Genomic DNA, 11102 nt, shown 5'->3' with positions numbered 1-11102 from the left:
GACAAGTTCAGAGACACCTATTTCTATAAATTACAAAATGCTTGACAGGGGAGGGCCCATGTCAGTCTTACTCATAGCTACATATACAGTATTTAGCAATGTGCCTGTATATAACAGACGCTTAATCACTACTTCTTGCATGAATGTTGAATAAGCATAGATCCGCAAGAGTAGTCTTATTGATCCTTAAGTACATACTTCAGTGGCTTCAGTAAGAATGATTCCTCTTGTTCTATGTGTTTATCCCTCGTGGGAATGGAAACACTTTCAGGATGCTTCGTGACTTCTAAGGTTACACACACCTCTGGCAGAGCTCGGCCAGGTGCAGCTGAGGACAAGGAGACCTGCTTTCCATGGGTTGAACGGGATCACCCAGATCCACTGACTTTTGGCAGCAACAGATCCCCAAAGCAGTAGCCCCCATTCCTGGAACCATCATCCCCTTGGGGAATTAAGCCAGAGCTCCCAGCACCTTCCTCCAAGAGATGAAGCCTGTCTAAAAGATGAGGACTCACTCACCTAGACCCCAGCTCCAACCCACTTCCATAATCATCAACAGGCACACCAATCCTGCCGCAGAATCCAGGCTTAGCACCTCGCCTCCGTTTCCCCGAGCACTCAGCCTCCCACATGCAGATGACTGGATCACTCGCACTATTTTTATCACGTCTCTTTCCTATCCAAGATCTGTCCTCATCTCCCCACTGCTTTTTCTACCAGATACAGACTCAACTTGCATTCAAGGGCTTTCATCAATTCCTTCCTCTCCCACCAAACAAGCCAGCCCTTCATGCCCTCTCCACCTTGCCCCTCCTCACCTTGGCTCCCTGCCCTCTGTACTTCCAGGTCAGCTCTCCGAGAGCAGCCTCACCCACCGTGCTCAGACTGGCTTTACTCAGGCTCTGTCCTCCCCGAATGACTTTCTCTGACCCTTGTTGGGAATCCATCACCTTCTCCGAGAACTTACGTTAGCATCCTTCCTCCACAATGGCTCACGGCACAGCTGCTGCTGAAAAGCCTTGAGTGTTGGAATGGGGGCAGGAGGTACAAAGACAGGGTAGCGTGTTGAAGAGAGCAGGAGGGTGGTATTGTGTCCCACCAGCACTGTCAGCTACACAGGCTACTCCAGGGCTGCCATCCAACAGGAGCCACGAGACAGAAAACATATGGCCACCCCCTCGGTGTCTACGTGGATTTGACAAGCTTCCCAATAAAGGATTCATTGTTACCCAACAGACAAGGAACAAGGGAAGCAAGAAGGCTTATAAGGCAGAATTCTGGCCTCGTGTGGGGAGGTTTCTGTTTACGCTGCTACACAGGAGGGAACAGGAGCTGAGTTAGAATATTTCTGGAGTTGCTGAATAGCATTCTGATCCAGGACTAACCTTATGGGCTCTTCATCAGTTTTCCGCTGAAGGTTAAGATGGACCCTCCTGTGAGTGAGGAGGGCTACTCTTACCCCTCTTCCTCCCACTCTCCATTCCTACAGGGCTGTAGGTCAGACCGTATTTTCTTGCCTTGCTGATGAGGCTTCGTGAGGCATGGAGAGATGATTCTAGCTTGCGCAGTGCCTAGTCTGATGTGAGGAGAGGCAGCAACTGGATCCCCGATCTAAGAGGGGAGTTAGAGTCCCCGCCCCCAGAAGGTTCCTAGACTGATGGTGGAGACACTGCCCCTGTTCTAAAAAGCTCTTTAGTCAGTTGGCCAGGGGTGAGGTGAGAGGGATGACATACACACAGCTACGCTCAAATAACACATCTGACCAAGTACAGCTGGACCAAAGTGTTAGCAAAAGCAAGGAATCACAAAGCGAGGAATGGTGACGAAGTTAAGACCTGGTTTGGAAGGCTACCTGGAGGAGGTGAGCGCTGAAGGAATGGTTTGGTGAAGAGAAGGGATTCCAAGCCATGCACTGCATGGGAGGTGTGCTTGGCCTGAGACGTCCACAGAGAATTGATGAGTGTGTTCCTTAATGAGTCTGGTTCAGAAATCAAGTCCTTCCAAGCTTTACTTGGACTCCTGTCAAGACAAAAATTGGGGGGGCTCAAGGTCTATTTGAGTTAATATTTACTGTGTGCCAGCTTTGCATCTAGCATCTTATAATGTAAATAACTTGGGAGGAGAGAACAGAGACAGACAAAGGCATGGCTTTGGTCTTGTAGAGGGTTTCCTTCTGAGCCTTCAATGAAAGACACAGAAACCCAGCTTAAGTAGGAGAGGGATTTACTGGTTCCCTAAATCGGTAAGTTCTGAGGGCATGGCTCAATCCAGGGGCTTACCTGACACTGTTCCCTCTCTCTCTCCCTCCCTCCCTCCCCCCTCTCTCTTCTCCTCTCTCTCTCCCTCCCTCCCCCCGCTCTTTTCTCCTCTCTCCCTCCCTCCCTCCCCCCTCTCTCTTCTCCTCTCTCTCTCCCTCCCTCCCCCCGCTCTTTTCTCCTCTCTCTCTCCCTCCCTCTCTCTCCATCTCTTGGCTGTGCTTTCCTCTTGGAGGGCTTCATTCTCAGGCAGCCTCTCCACACGGCTGGAACAAAAGCTCCAGGTTAAGATGTCTTGCTCTCACGGAGGCAGTGATCAGTTAGCATTAGTACTAAAGGGGCCCTGCCAGTCTGAGTCTGTTCCTTTTGAAACTTTCCTGGAAGTCCCTTCCAGCAACTTCTCCCCACATCCTGTTGACCAGAACTGGGTGACATAACTTCTCCCACTGCAAGAAAGCCTGCAGAGGCAAGTATTTTCAACTGGGCTTCCAATAAAATTAGGGTTTTGTTATTGAGAACCAAAGGGAGAAAGGACATTGGTGGGGCAGCCAGCACTGTCTATAGGAATACCAAGGAAGATTCTTACTGGCTCTGCATGGTCATGTGGTCATCCCTGAACCAACCACTAGGGCCTACTGATAGAGTCCTCTGATTGGCCAGGCTTGCTTCAGGGGCTTCCCCCTGTTGAAGAAGGCAGCCCTAGCTGAATCCCATGGAACAGATTTTTCCATAGGAAGGAGAGATTATGTTACCAGCAGAAGGGGATAACGGCTTGTAGTCCAAAGAGGGGATGCTGGGCAGATAAACAACATACGCCCACGACAAGAATTCTCCAGTACAGAAAGAAAATATACCGGAAAAAAAAAAAGCTTTAAAAAGAAAAATAGCTTCAGGAATCTCCTCCTCTCCCTGACACAATATATACAAAGTTATACTGCAGGAACCAAATAGAGCTGCACTGAGAAAAATGGTTTAGAAAGGAAGACATCCTGGTGGGAGTGAACTTGGAGTTGGGGTGTGAAGGAGGTGATGGCTAGAGAGAAGGAGCAGGGAGGCAAAAGCCCAGAGGGAGAAGCGCTACACAGAGGCCAGGAACAGGGCTGGCTGGGAAAGAGAGGGGAGGAGGAGTGGACAGCCCACCCTCCCACAGAGGCTGTGAGGGTGGGGTCCTCCCTGAGTGTACCTGGTCCCCAGAAAACTGGAGGCTTCCCTTTCCCACCTGGGTCACTGTCTGGCTTTGGTGCAGCAGTGGTTGAGAATCAGCCTGCCAATGCAGGGGACACGGGTTTGATCCCTGGTCCAGGAAGATCCCACACGCCGCGGAGCAACTAAGCCTGTGCGCCACAACTATTAAGCCTGCGCTCTAGAGCCCGCGAGCCACAACTACTGAAGCCTGCGCGCTACAACTACTGAGCTCACGTGCCCCAACTACTGAAGCCGTGCGCTCTAGGGCCCGTGTACCACAACTACTGAAGCCCGCGCACCTACAGCCCATGCTCTGCAACAAGAGAAGCCACCGCAATGAAAAGCCCGGGCACCGCAACGAAGAGTAGCTCCCGCTCGCCACAACTAGAGAAAGCCCGCACGCAGCAACGAAGGCCTAACGCAGCCAAAAATAAATTAAAAAAGAATTATCTTGGCCTGGGAGGTGGGGCAGAGGGGTACGGGGAAGACTTCCAATGCCAAATTGCAGGGGAGAGGAGGGAGGTGGCTCTGACATGGGAGCAAGAGGGAGCCACTGAGAGCAAGTTCCTAACCCAGTAAGGGCTATGCCAGTTATCAGACACATCCCAGGCGGCTCTACCTGGCAGCGTTGACAATTCACCATTAAACCTGGGATCTGGTGCCGGCTGATGCAGCAGCTGGGCGAGGAGCCCAGGCACAGACAGCTCTGGTGGGAATCTTTAAGGATGAAAATGATGGGAAAGGAACTTGCTGTTTCCATGGAAACTGACTCTGGGAGGATGAAAAATGGTCCAATGGGTAACCCGAGGGGAGAATGCCACCCACCACCAGGCTTTCACTGTGGGCGGCAAGCGGGCACCTCTGGAAGCGCCGTTTCAGCCACGTTCGTGGGCTCTGTCCACCTCTGTCTGCATTCTCTTAGGGACATCACAATCTGGCAATGTGCGTGCCAGATCACGTCAATATCTGAGGGGCCTGGGGAGATACCCCCTAATCAGAGAAGACTTGGCATGGCTCCTGCCACCCCGAGTTAGCTGTGCCTGGCAAGAGTATGGTACAGTGCCAGGCAATGGGACTGTAGCTCGGGCGAGGGCCACAGGCTAGGATTAGGACAAGCTGGCAAGGTGAGAATGCCCATGGCAGGGGTGAAATGGCAGAAGCACTGGACTGGGAGTAGGGGACCTCCATTCTGACTTCAGATCTGTTATTACAACTGACTGAGTGATCCCTAGCAAGTCACTCTCCCAGAAGGTCGCTAAGACCCTTCCAGCTCCACTTTTCCTCTCTTCTGGGATTTGGAACCTGACAGTTTTGATCTCATCAGCCCCACGTCTCAGCCCACTGCACTACCCCACCACGGCACAGGGTGTCCCCCACAGAGACCAGTTCTGGCTCTTCTCAGGCTGCTGAGCAGGTTCTGAGACAGGTAAGATGCTGCGGCAGCCCCCAATCCCGCTGGCCTTCGCTGCTCGGGGCCATCTTGCTCCTGAGCTTGGGGGTGTCTGAGCATGCAGACAGACGCTCCTGAAGCTCCCAGCTGCCCCCCGCATGCTCCCGTGACTGACATTCTTCCCTCCGAAAGGGAGTGGGGGGCTTGTGACTGCCATAGACCAAGGAGTATGGCAGAACTGATGCCGTGTGACTTCTGAGGCTTGGTCATAAATAGGATACAGCTCCCCCCAGGCTCTTACCCTTGGGGTGCTCACTCTTGGAACCTCACCATCATGCTGTGGGGAAGCCCTGGCTGCATGGAGATGCCTCGTGCAGGTGTTCTAGTGGACAGGTCCAGCCAAGGAGCTCAGCGGACATCCAAGCACCTCTGTGAGTGAACCTTCAGATGATTCCCATCCCCAGCCCTGGAATCTTCCAGCTGAAGCTCCAGACGTTATGGACCAGAGATGAGCTGTCCCAGCCCTGTCCTAGTTCCAGATCTTTAGAAACGGTGAGATATAACAGTGGAGTACTGCTATCTTAAGCCCCTATGTTTTGTGGTGACATGTTATGCAAACGTAATGCAGGTGGGACCTCGTGAATCACGTTTGTACTACAAGGCCCAGCCCCATGATGATACACAGTGGGTGCCCAATTAGTATTTACTGAATGACTGAATGAATGAACTTCAGCAGGTGACAATTCTGGTCTAACCTTCCAATCATCACTCTCACCTCTCCTACATCCTCTCCCCAGAGTTCCCCTGCTCTCAGGGAACCTAGGCAGTCCCAAGCCTGCCCTGGATGACATCACTGAGCCCTGAATCAACCAACCCTGCAGCCTACTTCAGCTCCATCGGTTCTTTAAGCTACTTGGAGTTGCCTGTGTTTGCAGCCCAGAGCATCCTCACTGGTCCACGCAATTGATCGTTTTGTCCTCACCACAGTTCTGTGAAGTAGGTCATTATTACCATCCCCATTTCATACCTGAGGACACTGAGGTTGAGAGAAAGAGACAGTAAGCAAGTGATAATAAGTAATAAAGCAGGGATTTGAATTCAGATCTTCCGATGCCAAATGCAATATTATATCCACGACATCATACCTGTTCACAAATAGTCTAACTGTGAATGTCTGCTGTACTTTCTTTAGGGATATCGGGTCCTTGACTAACAGCCACGTCAGCTGAACGAGAATGGACCAGACCTAGGTCTTATACAATGCTAATTAACAATTAAAAAAAACCCTTCGGCTACCATCTTCTTATGTCCCAGGCTGTGCAGAAGCACTTTATATACACTGCAGTGTTCACTGGCTCCCAGCCTCCCATTGGGATGGGCATAATTTATCCCTATAAGAGAGCAGAGTCTTGGGATAGGTGATATGACTTGCTTGAGGTAACACAATAATGACAAGAGATGGGCTGCATACCCAGGCCTGCTTGATTCCAACCACTTAAACTTTTCTGCCTCTTAACCAAATCACTTCCATTGACTGCCAAGACCTCAAATATGGGCACATAAGCCACCCTTATGAGGTAGCTAGTATTATTCCCATCACACAGATGAGGAAACAGGTTTGGACAATGAAGCCCAAGGTTATCTTGCTAAGAAGTGGCTAAGCCATGTCTGCCAACCCCATCACAAATGCCATCCCATCACCCTCGTCGTGCTAGCTGCATCTCACAAGATCACGTCAAGGTCCTTGGTGGCCAGGTCCTCCCAGGAGAGCTGAACTTGTCCACACCACACGTTAGGCTAACAGCTTCTCCACTAAGTCTCATCAGCATGTCACAAATGAGCTGTGGTGAGCTCTCAGGGTATGTGGCAGTGCCAGCCGCTGCCTCCACAACCTGTGCCCGTTTGGTGATTGCTCCATGTCTGAGGAGTTCAGACCCAGGTGCTCCTGAGAAAGACTGGCTACCCGGAGCCCCAGTAAACCCTCCCTCCTGTACACTTACACCAGAGAGCAGGCTCTAACCCAGACCCTCATGGCGAGGCTGGCTTAGGAGCGTCCCCCCTCCTCCTTCCTGAGTCCACAGAGCTCAGGGCGTGCGCAGGGATCCTTCCCACTGCTCCGGTTTCAGGACAACAACTAAGGATCCTTACAGCTGCGTTCACAGCAGGGCTTTCCTCCACCCCCAGCTCCAGCTTCCTACCCAATACTTTCCCACTCTTTCCACAGGCCGCTCTGAAACCCGGCCAGCTGAGAACTGAGCTCACACTCCTCCCCTTCAAAGCAGCACCCCTCCCCAGGGAGGGATGTCCTGCGAGGACGTCAGTCAGTACCATCCTCGGCCACTGACCTATTCTCCACCTGGCCCCTGTCATCCCTCCTCCAGGAAGCACTCCAACACCACTCCACCCCCATCTCGATAAGCTCTCGTCTTGGGTATCTACCCTGCCCTGTGACACCTCCTGTAATTATTAAATCGACTTCTTATGTTAAAAGGGTACAATACTAGGGGTGAGCTTTTTTTTCCCTTAAGTGGATATCCCAGCCCTTCTACATCTTTAATTGAGCGCTGATCCCTCCAAATGGATGATCTCAGAAAATTTGTTTCAAGATGCTTTCTCATTCGAGGAGGTGACCAAGGTTCCCAATCTGGAATTCTGCCCCGGGGGCTGCCTGCCAAGGGGCTCCCAAGGCCTGTGGGCCGCGGTAAGAGAAGCTGCTCCCTGCCACACTGGTGAAGGAGGGAGAAGAAAGAAATGGTTTCCTGGACACTGACTTTTGCGCCCACACGTGCATGCAGCAAGAACTCACACGACACCCAGGAGCGTTCAGAATTTTATCTTTTGATATTCACAACAACATGGAGAGGTCCAGGGGACAGCGATGATTATTCTCTGCTCCTACAGAGGTCCCAGCTCTCCGACCCCTTGCCCCTGTCCCTGCACAGGCCCTAGCATGAGGAACTCTTAGCAGAGCATGCCGACAGGTGCCAGGAGGTGAGCAGAGCCAGAGGCTAGGCCTTGCCCCAGATGTCTTGGTTGAAAGAAGGGGGGGGCAGTGGCCCAGGCTGGAAAGGGGAAGGGGGAGTGGAACCGTCTCCTGCACAGCCCACACCTGCTCGCCCCTGATGAGCGACAGCCCACCAAGGCTTCAGCTCCATTTCAGGCTTCTTGAGACTCTGAGCATCAACCATTTCTCCGATGGGCTGTGAGCCAAGCAGACGATGGCAGTCAGCCCTCCCAGCGGCTCTCCCTCGCCGCCTCTGACACTTAGAGGCTGATTAGAGCTTGTTAACTCCCCCATGCCAGCCGCCTCCCCTTCAACTTCTCCCACGACTCTTCCTCTCCTTCAAGCATCCCGCAGCCATCACCGCGCTCTCTCCCAGAAAGCCCATCCTAGCTAATGCCCCACTGAGACAGCCACTCCAAACTGCTGTCCCTCCACCCTGGGAGATTCTGCGTGCTACTCTGTCCTCTGCTTGGTTCATGCGACTAGTTCTTGCCTTTCCAGTTAAACAGGAATAACCTATCACACCTGGAAGGCATTTAGAGCAGAGGTTCTCAACCTTGGCTGCACGTGAGAATCTCTTGGAAGGTTAAAAAAAAAAATCCTGAAATCCAGGCCAAACCCCTGATCAAGTAGCTCAGATCCTCTGGGGGCAAGATCCAGAATCAAGACTCTTTAAAGCTCCCCCGTAAGTGGCCTAGGCTGAGAAGCACTTCTTCAGACCTCTGGAGTCTGCTACAAACGCTAGGTTATTTGGGCCCCATGTCCACCCTGGGAAGGGACAAAGACAGGTGTTACTCCCATTCTAAGAGGAGCGAGCTTAGGTTCAGAGAGGTGCCTGCCATGCGGCTGCTGCCAGCAGGGCTGCGACTTGAGACCAGGCGTCCGCATCCTAGATTCAGGGCTTCTACTGCTGCGTCGTGCCTCTTTAATTACTGCTAGCCGCAGAGGGCAGAGGCTGCTCCCGACCCCTCTGTCTGCCCTGAAACAGCTAACACGGTGCTGGGCATATGCCGGGGCTCTGGTAGCTGGGTACCCAAGGCTGAGGAGGTGGAAAGCTTCCCTGCTGGGCCTGGGCAAGTCTATGTCAGCTCTCCAGGAGGAGGGGCTGGGGAGACGCCACCAACAGAACTGCTAGGCCAGGGAGACAGCCTCCACAGCCACAGTCCCCTCTTCCTGGGTGCCCTGAGTCAGTCACAGGCTTTAGTGTCCACAGGATGACCAACCACCCTGGTTTACTCCAGCCTGAGGAGGTCACCAGGATTCAGGACTTTCAGCTTTAGAGCCAGAACGAATTAGCTGCCCCCTCGTCTCTCCCCAAACAGTGCTGGTTGGCGCGTTTTCCCTCCCGTGCCTCGCCTGCTTTCACAGTGACCATCGCTGCTGTTGAGGGCCTACAAGCACAAGGCCAGTGCCACCAGTGGCCTTCACCCTTCCGGCTTCCTCCTGGCCTAGCCACAGCAACGCAGCTGGTCCGTGGCCTCCATTCTCAGAAGTCTGTCAGCTGCCTGGGCCGGGCTCAAGTGCCCTCCTACAGGCCATGACCCAATACCTGTGGGGCGCCTACTGTGCACAGGATGCACAAGAAAGGTCCCTGCAGTGAGGACACCCCAACAACTACCACTCCCCAGGGACTATGTGGTGCTAGAGGTATGCTGGGGGTGGAAACAAAGATGCAGATGTACAAAAGGGCATGGCATGTTCCCAGAAGGCCAAGCAGTCCAGGGAGGATGGAGAACCGGGCAGGGCTGGTAGGGAGGGCCAAGAGGTGCACTGGAGGGGTCAGTGACAGGCTGGCCTGTCACACTAAGGTACTGTCCTCAGCAGACACAGAGGCATCAGTCAATGAGGGGGTCCACAGGCCAGGAAGGATCTGGCCCCTTCCCAAACCACATGGGAAAAGCTTCTACCCCATTCCCAGCTGGTCTGGGGAAGTGGTCCCCCGCCTTGCCTTGGGTAGAACCCTCCTGTGCTAGTCCAGTCTCTCTCACCCTTGTCTACACATTACAAATGCCTGGGCAACCCTTAAAACTCCCCATATCCAGACTGCAACCCAAGCCAATTATATCAGAGTGGATCAGGGTAAACCCCCCACACAGGTATCTTTAAAAGCTCTGGAGGGAATCCCGATGTGGAGCCAAGGTTGGGAGCCCTCTGCTAGCGGGACGTGGGGATGAGGGGGGGCCTGCTCGTCAAGGAGGTTCTATGGTGGGGGGGCTTGCCAACCGCACCTGAGCGGGCCAAGGACCTGCAGAGTCCCCTCACCGCCATGCCACTTCCCTCCTCTCCCATGTGTCACATGACACGAAAGGACACAAAAAGGGGAGAAGGAACTGACATCACACCGGGGAACACCTTCCACCCTTGTTTGCAATATGCCCGTGTGCTGAGGGAAAGACTGAAAGGGGAGGGGAGCCCTAGAAACCACAATGAACTAGGATTTCAGAAGGCATTTGGGGCCATACCCTGAGAGCTCCAGGGAGCTCGAAGGGAGCCCGAAGCCGCTAGTCGGCAGGGAATTTCTGGATCTGAAGCAAACTAAATCTGCAGGTGTTTCCTCCTCTTCCAAGTACACCAGCCCTAAGGCAGAGCCGAGTTCTGGGCAGACCAGCCAGAAAGGGTTATGTCGCCCCCTAGTGGCAAGATCTGAGTACACCTTCCATTCTCCACTCCAGAAGCTCCTCCTCAAATTCTCTCTCCCCCTTCAAATAAGGAAAATACTTCAGAGCAGAGAACCTGCCATGTAAGGTGCACCAAATGCGTTACAGCCCTTTACCCAATCCCAGAAAGCTGCCTTGGTCTCCTGCAACTCGTCCCAAGCACGGGTGCAGTGTTTTATCAGCCTGGGCTATGAAGCCGGACAGAAGAGGGGTTGGTTCCTCCAGGACTCCCTGTGGGGCCTTGAGAAAAGTCACTAAAGCTCCATCCCTTCATCTGCACAAAGGAAATGACACATAGCCTAACTCAGAGGGTTTGTGACGATTAGAGGGAAGACCCGGGAAACTAACCATGCCTGACTTCCAGTACGGGCCACAGGCAAGCTAGCAGTAGTCAAGGTCTGGGCTCTCCTCTGAGCAAATATGACATCCTACCCTTCAACAGACAGTAACAGATCATGCTTCTCTCTTTGCTTTGGCTCCAGGCCTAATCAGGGATTCCCCAGAGTGTTTTTGTGGGGCTTCATGACTTGTATGTGTCTTTTTCTTGGCACTGACATTCTACTGACTTGTTCTTGGTTCTCACTTCTTTATATTTCACTGTCTTAGTTATT

Source organism: Orcinus orca, chromosome 19, assembly GCF_937001465.1.
Source record: "Orcinus orca chromosome 19, mOrcOrc1.1, whole genome shotgun sequence".
Taxonomy (NCBI): Eukaryota; Metazoa; Chordata; class Mammalia; order Artiodactyla; family Delphinidae; genus Orcinus; species Orcinus orca.
Note: the sequence above shows the minus strand (reverse complement) of the source record.